At 49.4% G+C, this 12,556-nt stretch overlaps 1 protein-coding gene across 4 annotated transcripts in view; it reads left to right on the top strand.

Annotated features, from left to right (window-relative positions):
- The window catches only part of LOC148040939 (dynein regulatory complex protein 11-like), a 153,074-nt gene that overhangs the window by 122,027 nt on the left and 18,491 nt on the right, over positions 1-12,556 (top strand). The window lies entirely within an intron of this gene.

The following is a 12,556-nucleotide window of genomic DNA, read 5'->3' as shown; positions in this document are numbered from 1 at the left end:
AATAAACATGCATGGATAATTTCCATCATCTGAGTTTACCACCTTTTCTGTGGAAATGCAGAAAAGTCTGACAGACTCTCATCTTTTTGTACTCTTTTCAAGTAGGTTGGCCAAGGATGTGGGCCATTGTGTGTCTAATATCCCTCATCTAGTATTGGCCTATTGAGGCAGATTGTGTTCTCTATGCTTAATAGATAGTCCTAGTTTCTCTCTTGCCATTTTCTAAGCTCCCTCCTCACATGGAAACACAGGCCTTTCTTTTGCCTTCCGATCACAGGCATTTCCTTTTCATCCCAAAACATCATCTTTACAGAGATGACAATATATTGAGAGATGTGTTTGTCTTTGATTCTTGAAACATTAATCTACTCCTAACCTGGTCTATAGAGAAAGTAGAGCACTATGGCTACTGAGGAGACAGATCAGAACCTTAGCCTGTATGTACTCACATTTAATAAATACAAAGGAACTTTCTTCATTGATCTTTTTTCTCCTTCCCTCTTCCTTTCCTGGCATGCCCTCTTGTGTGTGTCTATTAAACAGCCAGCCGTTGCCCCATTTCCTCCTCTTCCTAATAGCCAGGCTCTCATACATACCCCCAACTAAAAGATCACCTCAATCTCTATTCTATCTTTGCTTCTTCCTCAGGGTGTCCAGATGTCCCCCACCAGCCAATTGCCACCAAAATGGCATTGAGGTTGTTATGAAGTCCCCCCCTTCACTAGCCAATTGTCCAAGCCGGACCTACTGTTATCCTGCTCCACGCCACATGAGAGATGTGTCTCAGCCTATAAAGGTTTGTCTTTCTTTAGAAATCATGTTTTTGTTCAACATCAGGGATTTCTCGAGAGACTTGGTTAAGTAGAGACTAGGGAACTAATGTGGCTCATATTTTGGTGAGGAGATTATTAGGTGGAGTCACGTAGATAAATTAATTTTATATTTTATTAGAGGTGCATTATGGTGCACAGGAATTATTATTATTTTTGGGCCTTCTCAATCACCCACTCGACTACATTTGCTGAAGAGGTGCTAGTATAAAGGGTGAGTCCAAAATAGGAGTGACCACTCTTAATTGGGTTTTCAAAGCAATAGAGAGCATGCATGAGAGTTTCTGTGCAGGTTTCATCGCCATAACTATGGTTGTTCAAAGGAGCTTAGGAAGATTACCAGGTTGGTTGCAAAGTGCTACGTCATCTCCCTGCCTTGCTCCCTGCGCATCTTTGCTTCCTTTGCAGTTGTCTTGGATCCAGACAGGTATTTTGCATATTTGCCCCTATTGGTCTTGTTGGCTTAGCAATTTTTTGCAGATCTAGCATTTTCTGTAGGCTTAACAGCACACATGGATTTTTTGTAGACTTAAGAGTCATGCATCTCGCTCTCTTCTCCAGCATTTCTCTCTTTTCTTTCCAACATTTTTGTAAGAATTTCTCTCTACTCTCCAGCATTACTGTAGGTGGGCCCTCTATCAGACTTGCATTTTTTCTGGTCTTGAATGCCTCTTGGGCTTATCTTTTGGACTTAGCAATTCTGTAGACTCGCATCTCTCTCTGGATTTAGGGACTCTCTGCAAACTCAGCATTCATTGGAGCCTTCTTGTAGAGCATTTGCATAGTAATTCAAGAGACTTCAAAGAGCTTTTCTTGCCTAGCAAAGGTCTGGTACAGTAGAGTGAGCATTGAGCATACTGCTCTGGGGAACCTGCCTGCACTGCACAACAGCTACTTGGCACCCTCCTTGTATTTGATTTCAAGGTTTGAATGGTGGGATTCTTATTAATTAAAGAGGCTCAAAGAACTAGCCAGTGCCAAGAGTTACAAATGGTCTAGCACTACAGCCTGCCAGACTTGCTGTTTACTCAGCCCTTCTATCTCTAATGTACTTTATGGTCCTTTATAAGGCTTATTTCCTACTTCGTATTTTACCTCAGGGATGGGTATCACTGCACCCTTCCTAGCCTTCGCAAACACAAGTGCATTAAATTACTGTTTCCTCATCTTCTCATGGTCAATTCGGCCAATAGAGTGCATCCCAGGCCCACTCTGGTCTCTTAATAGGACACCATTTACCATTCCACTTTGACTCTAGATCTCAAGCTCCATCATTCCCAGCCCACAAAAAACTCTGGACCAATGGTCTAAGCTGTCAAAAATCGCATGAAGAGAAGCATGAAGAAGAAACAACAAACCATTGATGAGTTACCAGCACTTTAGTAACCACAAAAGGTTTCTTTGCAGTTGAGAGTTTAGTGGAACTTAAGGTGGTTGAAGAAGGAGATGGCAGCTATCAGCTCAACACACAGTGTAGACAGTAGAGAGAGTGAGTGTAGACACAGCTTGACACATGATTCAATTCCAAGTGTGTAAGTGAAAGTACAAAGTATAACCCTTAGACCTTAGGGTTGTGTAAGTGCCTTAAGGTGCATTCACACCCGAAAGTGTGTAAAGTGCGGTGAGTGACCGAATTGTGTAACATAAACACACAAATAAATAATAATGTGAGTAGGGGAAAAAACCTCTCTTATGGAGAGTAAAAAGTGTCCCAATGTCCTAGTGCAGATCACCAACACTCCTCTATGAGTATAAGCATGAGTCAAATCCAACAAACGCCCTTGGAGTGAAAAGTGATCAGCATACAATGATCGTCCACCAAAGGAGATCAAAGACAAGGCTGATATCTCCTACATGTAGCCTCTCTCTGACAAAGTGATAATGCATCTCTATCTGTTTTGTGCATGCATGAAACATTGGGTTCCGTGCCGCTACAATGGCACTCTAGTTGATAGTAAACAAAGGAGTAGGCTCCATGACAAATACATCAAGATCAGCCAACAAACGTCTCAACCATACACATTCAACTATAGTAGTGAAAGTTGCCTTGTATTCAGCTTCACAAGATGATGTGGCAACAATGGATTGTTTCTTGCTAAGCCAAGAAATTCAAGATGAGCCAAGAAAGAAACAATTTTCACTTGTAGAGTGAAGTGAATCAAAATCACCAACCCAATCTAAATCATCATAAGCATGTAATTGCAGCAGTCCCCCCTTGGCATAAAGCAATCCAAGAGTCCTAGTACCCTAACGAAAAACACACTTCACAGCTTGCCGATGTGTCATGTGTAGGCTGTGCATATATTTGCTCAGGGCTGAAACCGCAAACTGAATATTTGGCCTTGTATTGCATAAATAAATGAGACACCCAACTGTTGGAGCATGTGCAAAGACAGCTCGAGTCTAGTCTCCAATCAGTGTGCTAACTGACTTACAATCGTGGAAGCCAAAATCTCTCAAGGAGTTTACTAATATATCTAGACTGTGACAATCCAATGCCTCTAGCATCATGAATAAATTGAATGCCCAAATAGTAATGCAAAGGCCCCAAATCTGACATTTCAAAAGTTTGCTGCAGTTTTTCCTTAAATGCTGAAATCTAATTAGCATGTGTCCATACAAATAGAAGATCATCCACATAAAGACAAATGACCAGCAAGGATCCCCTCTCTTTGCATACGTAAAGAATAGACTCTGATGGGCTACTAATGAGCCCTTGACTGAGTAAAAAGGCATCAATTTTTGCATACCAAGCTTGTAGAGCGTGCTTCAAACCATACAAAGCCTTTTTTAGCTTACATACCAAGTGTTGTGATCCTTCAACTGCAAAACCCATGGGTTGTTGAACATACACTTCTTCGTGAAGTTCCCCATGTAAAAATGTGGTTTTAATGTCAAGCTGCTCCACAATCCAACCATAACAGGTAGCCAAAGCAACCATACATCTAATGGTGGTCATACGGGATGTAGAAGCAAATGTCTCCTCATAATCAATACCCTTCTTTTGTGCATAGCCTTTTGCCACAAGCCTGGCTTTGTACTTATCAATGGATCCATCTGCTTTTATTTTCAGCTTATAGGTCCATTTAGTACAAATGGCTTTCTTTCCAACACACAATGTAACTAAATTCTATGTTTGATTCTTCATGATAGAATCAAATTCAACTTGCATTGCTGCCATCCAATGCACACGGTATTGTACATCCTCAAAAGAATCAGGCTCCTCATCATCAAGTGTGTGTGCTGCCATAATAAACTCCATTGTATTAGCATGATCATGAAGATGTGCTTGTCTTCTAGTATGACCAGCAAAAGGAGCATCCAAATGACTATCTTTTAAACTCTACAAGTACCATCTAGGCATTTGTCTAACCTCTTGATTATGTACATGCTCTTGATGAACATCAAGTTCAGCATCTTGCTGAATATTTAGATCAGCCATAGGCTGAATTCTGCATTGTTAAAAAAACTCCTATTGTCGCATTACTGTGCTACGCTATGCCACCGCCATCGCCTGTGCTTCCCCTTGCCAACTATCCGTGGCCGGCCCAACGCTTCCTCCCCCCCAGTGACACAGCATTTCCGCGCCCCTCCCCCCCCATCCGACTGTCGCTTCAACGGCTCCCTCGTCCAGCGCCACTTCCAACTCCCTCACCAGTCCGGCTCCCTCATCCAACACCACTGGTCTGCCTACTTCCCCCCCGCCTTCTACTCCGCACCCCCTCCTCCCCCCCAACATTTCCGCCTAGCCCTGATCCCCTCCACCTGGCCACCCGCCTGCTCCCCTAGCACAGCCCTCTGCCTGGCCCCCCGCAACAGCCCCCCGCCCCCACCTGCCACCCTACAACATATAATCAATGAATTTGTTTTATTCTGATTGTATGTCCATGAGTAAATTACGCAAATGAACAATTGTGCATAAAAGAACTCTTTTTAATTAATGAAGCTCTTTTTATACGTTTCACGTAATCAGAGCCGGCCTCGCGCAGTGTCCAGCACCCCCCCTCCCACCGGCACAAAATAATCTGTTCCCCCCCCCCGCCCCCCCCCCAGTTGCTCCCTCCCTCTGCAGCAACCTCCCTCCCCCCATAGCACAACAGCGAGATTGGTAGGTCCTTAGCAAGAACACGCAATAAAAACCTCTAGTCAGACATCGGTGCATTCTACGAGTGCCCCCCAGTTAAACACCTTGTGCATCATTCTCTTTGAGGAGCAGCTCTTAGCCATCCGAGCTAAAGAGCTGGAGCTAAAGGAAATAGCGATATATGGTCAGGTAGTAGGACATTCCCGAGCCAGGGCCCAGCTTCGGGACTGGCTTCACTCCACGCTGCGCATCGGCACAGCGCAGATCATGGAGGCGGTCCTATTGGACCAAGGGATCTTCATGGTTCGGCTCAGCTCTATAGACGCAGCTCGTGAGTTACTTACCAGTTCACCATATATGTCCACGAAGGGGGTTATATACATGGTCCCTTGGTATAGTGGCTTTACTGTGGAGGCATTTGCATTCCACAACAAGTTTCTTCAGCACCTCGTCACCCTTCTTTTCCCCAGCTTCGTGATAGAGTATTGCCAGTTAGTGGAAGACTTAAGACGGCTCTTCGACATTGTCCTTCCCGTGTCTTTCACGAACGCAGTGACAGCCGCAGGAGTCCCAAAGGTCCGGGGTGGCAATGAAGAAGGTCAAGAGTATCCCACAGTTTCTAGAGATTGAGGTGGGCAAGCACTCCTTTAGGCAACAGGTCATTGTGACTGGGCAGCAAGGGCAGTGCTTGCGTTGCCATGACTTTGGGCACCAGGCAGCAGAGTGCACAGGCTTCGGTGCAAGGGCGGCTCCTCCTACAGGCCCACAGGTGGATGCGAACGGTTTCACATGAGTACAAAGATGACAGAAAGAGAGACGGCAGGGGGGACTATAGGGAACTCCTCAGACACAACCACGGCAGGGTGATGGATAGCAACATCCCCCCCTCCGGCAGAGCACCATTCGTCCTCCCCCCCTCCTCGCCCCGCCCAACAGGTCCATAGATCTCCACATCCACCCCCCACAGAGGTGTCTCAAGCCGCCTCACATGAGGGCCCACAACCCCCACCCCCTCCCCACGGCCCCTCCATGACCCTAGCATACACCCCTTCCCAGAGACAGACCCCCCCCCACGCCCACCAGGTACCTCCATCCCCCCCTACCGTCTCTCGATCCTCACCTCCCCACCATCACCCTTGCTGCCCCGTGCCCCCCCCCCACAAACAGGAGATGAGGAGCCCCAGACGTCGACATCCTCTACCCATCGACTCTCTAGCCCCACCTACCTCCCTCACACAACCACCAATTCATCTTTCCATGCCGCACACCACACTTACCTAAGACAAGTGCAGCTGCTACTGCAGGTTTTTTTTCACAGTGGGCCGTGGTCTTATTTGAGAAGTGTAGAGCACGGAGTTTTCCCACTACCCCTAGACGTGGGAATCTTCATGGTACCCAAGGCTAAGAGCGGTAAGGTCCATTTACTAGCACCACCGGATGAACCAAACTACGCCTTCTTTTGTCAGACCTCTCACACAAGAGGATGGACGACGACTCAGGTAGAGGAGGTGAAAAGCCAATCTCCCAGTGGATGGGAGAAGGGGGTTTGACACTTTTCTTCCAGCAGTGGCCAGGCTGCATGATGGACATCAACTGGTGGATAGGGGCCGAGGTTCCTCATTTGAGCATTATCTTTCGAGCCCCCTGTAATGGAGGGCACCAACAGATGTGATTGAGTGGTCCCTGGCACAAGTGGCCCGTTTCTACCAGTGTACGGAGTCTCGCCTCTCTCAGCTTGGTTGTTTGATGCCTTGGTGGTACCACCAGGCGTATCCATCACCCCCATGGTACGACGTCCTAGGGCTACCATGGGGGAATGGAGTTCACCATCCAAGCCGGTAGCAAAGCACATCCGCATGCCCCACAGCTCTTCTTCATCTGCAACGTCCACACCAAACAGATGTTTGTTTGGTCAATCACAAATATCCCCATGAGTATACACCTTGCATCTTGGAACGTGAATAGCCTCCACTACAGTGGGGCACGTGGTTCCAGGAAGTTGAATGTTTGGCAAGAGCTGTAGCCTGCCCTTGCCGGGCGGATCGACATCTTACTTCTACAAGAGCACAAGCTCACTCCCACACCCAGGCTCGTAGGGTTGGGAAGGTACTTCCAAGCGGCTTGCACACTTACCAGGAGCACGCCATCGGTGCCCATGGTAGGAGCGCAGGCGTATGCACCTCTATTGACCCAAGTCTCAGTGCCTATGTACGAGACCACGGGACAATAGTGGCAGGGAGGGTTCTATGGATCAGATTGGATATTGGGGACTCATGCCTTGGAGTCCTCAATGTCTATGCCCCTACTGAGGTTAGGGCACGCAGTAGGTTCTGGATGGAGATCGCGGATGGACTCCTAGAGATGGACTCTTGGATCGTTGGAGGAGACTTCAACAACCTGGAGGCTTTAAAGGACCAGCAAGGCAGAGGCAAAAACTACCATGGCATGACTGGGGAGGAGCAAGTGGCATGGGAGGTCTTCCTACTGGCAGTAGGAGCACGTGATGCCTGGAGAGATCCTGCCTTCCACAGGAGGGAGAGGTCGTTGGATTTCTCTTGGGGATACAAACAGCTAGGTGGTGTCTTGCTAGAGCGGTTGGACAGGTTTAATGTGGGAGAGTGGGGTTGCTCTCGCGAAGGCTAGATTGGGCAATTGGCGGGCACCACGCTGTCCGCCGATCATTTCCTGGTTCTCTTGACACTTGATCCTCCAATATCTTCCCTTGACGCCGCACGATCCTGTTGGATCCTGGACTCGATCTATAGGAGGGAGGAGGTGATGAGTCAGATTGAGAAAATTTGGACCAAGGAGTGGGGCAGGAGGAACCGGACCGCAAAGGAGGTTGCAGAGGTCCTAGCTGAGTCGAGCAGAATCTACCAAGAGGCAGCTATACAGGCCAGACAGCAGAGCTGGGAGGAGGAGAGAGCACTCTAGCGGGACATTGCAGCCACACAGAAATTATTACAGGAGGCACCAAGGCATCCCACCCGCCACGCACAAGAGGTGTGTACACGAGCAGCCATTGCTGGCCTAAAGGACAGGTGCTCGGAGTCTCTTTCCGTACTTTAGCAGCCTTCTAGGCGTGGAAGGGGGACTCGATGTGCAGGGAGTTCTTCCAAGTGCACCAGCCTCGCACCGTTGGAGAGCAAATACGCAACCTTCGAGATCAGTTTGGGAGGACTCGTTCTAGCCTAGAGGTGATGGAGATTGCCACCGACTACTACAAGCGCCTTTTCCAGCAGGAGACAGCCTCAGCTAGAGGACTGCAATGTAGATAGTAGGTCTGGGATCATATCCCGTTCCTCGTCATAGAGGAGATGGGACGCTCCCTCCTAGTCCCCCTTCACAGAGAAGGAACTTGAGGAGGCTTTTCATACACAGAATGGGTAGAAATGCCCGGAAGAGGATGGCCTCTCTAAGGCCTTCCTCACTACCTACCGGGAAGTGGTGAAGGATCCCCTAATGATGGCCTTCCAGGAGATTTTCACTTCAAGACAGATGCCAAGGAGTCTTTCGGCAGGCCTTATCAGTCTTCTCCCCAAAGGGGGAGACCGGTTGGAGCTTTCCCAGTGGAGATCGATTACCTTATTGTAAGTGGCCTATAAGGCACCGGCAAAGATGATTGATAGGCGACTACGCCCCGTGCTCCCAGACATCATCCATGACACACAAATAAGCTTTGTCCAGGATAGGAGCATCCTAAACAATGTATTTACCTTCTTTGAGGCAACAGAGTGGGCTCAGCACAGTGGGCAGAGATTGGCCGTACTACTCTTGGATTTTGAGAACGCTTATGACAGGGTGGACTGGGATTTCCTAGAGGGCACCATGGTGAGGTTGGGTTTCCCCCAAGTTTGGATTTGCGGGGTCTTCGCACTTTACAAATCGGCCACCAACAGGGTTCTCAAAGGTATAAGGCGAGGGGAGGAGTTTCAGCTGGAGAGATCGGTCCGACAAGGCTGCCCCCCGGCCCCATACCTATTCCTACTCTTTGCAGAGGCGATGTCCCACTTCCTCAAGTCACGGGTGAGCGGATTACGCGGCCTCCGACTTCCAGTGAGCGAGGAGACTGAGTTGTTAGACTCAGAGTATGCAGATGATACAGCACTCTACATAGAGGATGATGAGTTGATGCTGGAGAGAGTGAGGCTAGCTATTGAGGTGTTTTGTTCTCTGTAGCAGGAGCGAAAATCAATTGGCGAAAGTCTGTTGGTTTCCTCACAAACCCGGACTCTAGCACGGAGTGGGGTGTCCACCTGGGATTTAGATGGGTGAGCAGAGGGCAGACCGTCCGGTACCTAGGATTCCAGGTGGGACTCGACATCACTCCTGCCCAGTAGTTTCTTCCTGTCCTTGACTCTATTCAGAGGAAGTTGACCTACTGGAGCACAAGTTGCCTCTCACTAGTAGCCGGCCGACCCCTGGTGGTTAACCAGATCCTCCTAGCGACGGCCTGGTATATCGCCTTGTGTTGGTGCTTCTCCTCATCCTGCATAATGCAACTTCGCTGCCTAGTGCGGAACTTCCTGTGGTCAGGGTCAAATGGCTCCAAGGATTCCAGGGCCAAGGTGGCATGGGCGACCATCATACGGCATCGGTTAGAGGGAAGGCTTGGTATCATAGACCCAAAGTATCAGAGTATGGCCCTCTTGGGCAAGCTAGTTGTCCGTAGCCTCACACCAGGCGAGCAAACCTAGAAGATCTTATTGCAGGAGGGTCTTCAGGATTGTAGACCGAGGCTTGGCAGTGAGTGGAGGCCATCCTTGAGATGGATCTTCACGTCAGCTCAGATCACCCCCCCTCAGATCACTTTTCCTACGCAGCTTACTACGCTGTGGCAGGGCCTCCATAAGGCCATAATCCAAAGCCCCCCATGCTGCTAGGAGGAGATAGACCGTCAGCCAATGATCTGGAACCCCCAGGTCAAAGATCGGGAAGGGGCATAGATCGCCGAACGCCCCCACATCCAGTGGGCTGGTTGGGAGGCTGGCCCGGCTCGTATCATCAAGACATGGCGGGAGGTGTACAGGACGGCGAACGAGGTGCTGCAGCAAGCATCAGGCTGCCAAAGAGGAGTGGAGTTAAGGAAAAGGGAGATAGACCCAACAATACCTCTGGAGTGGCTCGCTCTCCCGATATGAGAGCCGATAGAGCCCGGGGAGGTACGGGCCGCAAGGTTTTCACCAGCAAGCATCCCCCTACAAGTGGCAGGTAGAGTGGGCGGCGCCTCGCAAGGGACTTTCTTCACCGTTCAAGAGGGGGGGCATCTGGCCCTTGACAGAGAGCAGCAAGATGAGGGGATAGCTGCCCTTTCATGGAGAAGAATTCGGGTGGTGGGTCTTTAGGGGAAGTCATGGGGACCCCTATGTTTTCTAGGAGGAGCTCAGGGAGTGGCGCTTTTGGATCTGGAAGGGCGGACCACTTGATGAGCTGGAGTGGGATCTAGGAGAGTGGCTATGGCCGGCCACTGCAGTTGCCAAGAAGCCACCGAGATTCCTGGAGTACACTGCCAGGATTGGCAGACACATATTGATGCAGAAGAATATGGATTGGGCGCCTTCACATAGCAGGCACTGGGTGGAGCATAGCATCACGGAGCCTTTTCGACGGACCTTCTGGCGCCGCCTATGGGATAGCTGGAGGCCGAGGAAGGTATCGTATTTCTTATGGCTGGTGGCACATGGAGGCGTGCCGGTGGGAAGTTGGCTTGCCCAAATGCAGGAGAGAGGTTGTAAGTGCTGCACACAGCAGCCTCTGGAAACCCCAAAGCATTGCCTTTGGTCATGTGAGGAGGCACAACTCGTGTGGAGAGGAGTATGCTGTATCCTTCGTCGTATAGCACCCATCCTTGGATGTATCTCATGGGGAGCTTTCTGCTGGCACGTAGTTAGCCAGGGCCGTCACCTTTTGTATGAGGCTGGGATGCAGGACACGATATTCATCATCGAGGCAGGGTCGTGCACAAAGGTCGGTTTAGAGGCTCTACCCATCCGCCAGGGATTGGAGCCCATAGCAGACCGCTTTGAGGTATGGAAGATCATAGGGAGTCTTATTGGATGGCATATCTGGAAGGCGCAGTGTCAGGAGGCTTTCGGCTGAGAGAGATTTTTAGTACAAGCGACCTTGACAAAGCTCTGGACCTCCATCATCCACTCCCTCTGCGGCCGATGGGACTGGGTACAGGGCGAGTCTAGGGCTCATCAAGAGCTCCGTTGTCATTTCATGCATGTTGGGTATCTCACACGCCTTACTTACGCCTACGCTCATATGGGAGTGTGCGGGTGATCACTAGGACACTGGGGCACTTTTTACTCTCGGTAGGAGAGGTTTTTTCCCCCAGATTATGTGTACTATTTTGTATGTGCTTGTGGTGCACACTTACGGGCACTTACTGTGTTCGGGTGTGAACAGCCCCTTATAACCCTAAGGTATAAGGGTTATCATTTGTACTTTCATCTAACACTCTATTCAGTACTATTGCATTGGGTGTCGTGCTCAACTCTGTCTCTCACTCTCACACTGTCTACTGCACTTCAGCTGCACCTCGATCCTCTCCCATCTGACATTTGGTATCAGAGCTCAGCTCTGAGCTCAGCTTCTGCTTGCAACGTGCAGTCCTGACCGCACTCGAGCCACCTCTGTTCTGCATCTGCCCTGCGCGCAGCTCCAACAATCAACACGCAACACTGCCCTGTCCCAGCGCGCCACCAGCAGGCACGTCGCGTCAGCTGCAGGTGCTGACGTTTGTCAGCGCAGGCTTCTCACTACAGTCGTCCACGTCAGCAGCTGCCCGTCAGCAGTCGCTCGTCAGCTCGCGAGCAGCTCGACCAGTCCGCCAGGGCCCTGTTTCGTTCAGGCGCAGTCAATGCCTGATCGCGACCTGCCTGCCCGCTTCAGATTCGCGCAGCCCGCTAATCTGCCTACCGCCGTTGTAAAGCTCCACGTCAGCCAGTCCGCCCGCCCGTCAGACGACCTGCTCCACGTCAGTACTCTGCCACACGACCAGGTAAAATTTTCAAAAATTTTATTATTTCAGCCCAGAATAAATTCTGGAAGCGGCGGTTCACACGCAGTTGGCACAGATTTACTGGAAAAGTAAATTTCATGCAAATTTCTGACTGAATGGTCAGAAAATTTTGGGGCTTTTGTGTATTTGGAGGACAGATGCATTTAAACTGCTGATACAGTCACAGACCGACTGTTTTTGACAGAGATTTTGGCAAAATTTTGGGGATTTATTCATAACAGTGTTGCACTGCACTGTTTGCACATTGGGAAACGTGCTGTGTCTGTCTGTGACACATTGAATGCACATTTTGGGGCTTTTGTAACAGACATTTGTGACAGAAATTTTGGGCAGAAAATTTTGGGGCTTTTGATGTTTTAGTGCTGCTGAGCACTAATTGCACCTTGGGAAGCGTGCATCAGTGACAGTTTTTTGTGACAGAGTACCCTTTGCACATTAATTGCAGACTTGTGTTTGCTGCAATTTCTGGAAATTTGCAGATTTCCAGCCAGTACTGCATTGACATTGCTCTATTGCCTTTTGGGAAATAATGGCAAATCAGGGAGGAGATGTATTCACCTATGTGTCCAAGGAAGACCGATTGGATGGGAACAATTATTCCCTTTGGTCTTTTAT

This window comes from Lygodium microphyllum, chromosome 1 (genome assembly GCF_053477565.2).
Source record: "Lygodium microphyllum isolate KBCC chromosome 1, Lygodium_microphyllum_v1.1.10, whole genome shotgun sequence".
Classification (NCBI taxonomy): Eukaryota; Viridiplantae; Streptophyta; class Polypodiopsida; order Schizaeales; family Lygodiaceae; genus Lygodium; species Lygodium microphyllum.
Note: the sequence above shows the minus strand (reverse complement) of the source record. Positions and strands in the feature narration are given on the sequence as shown.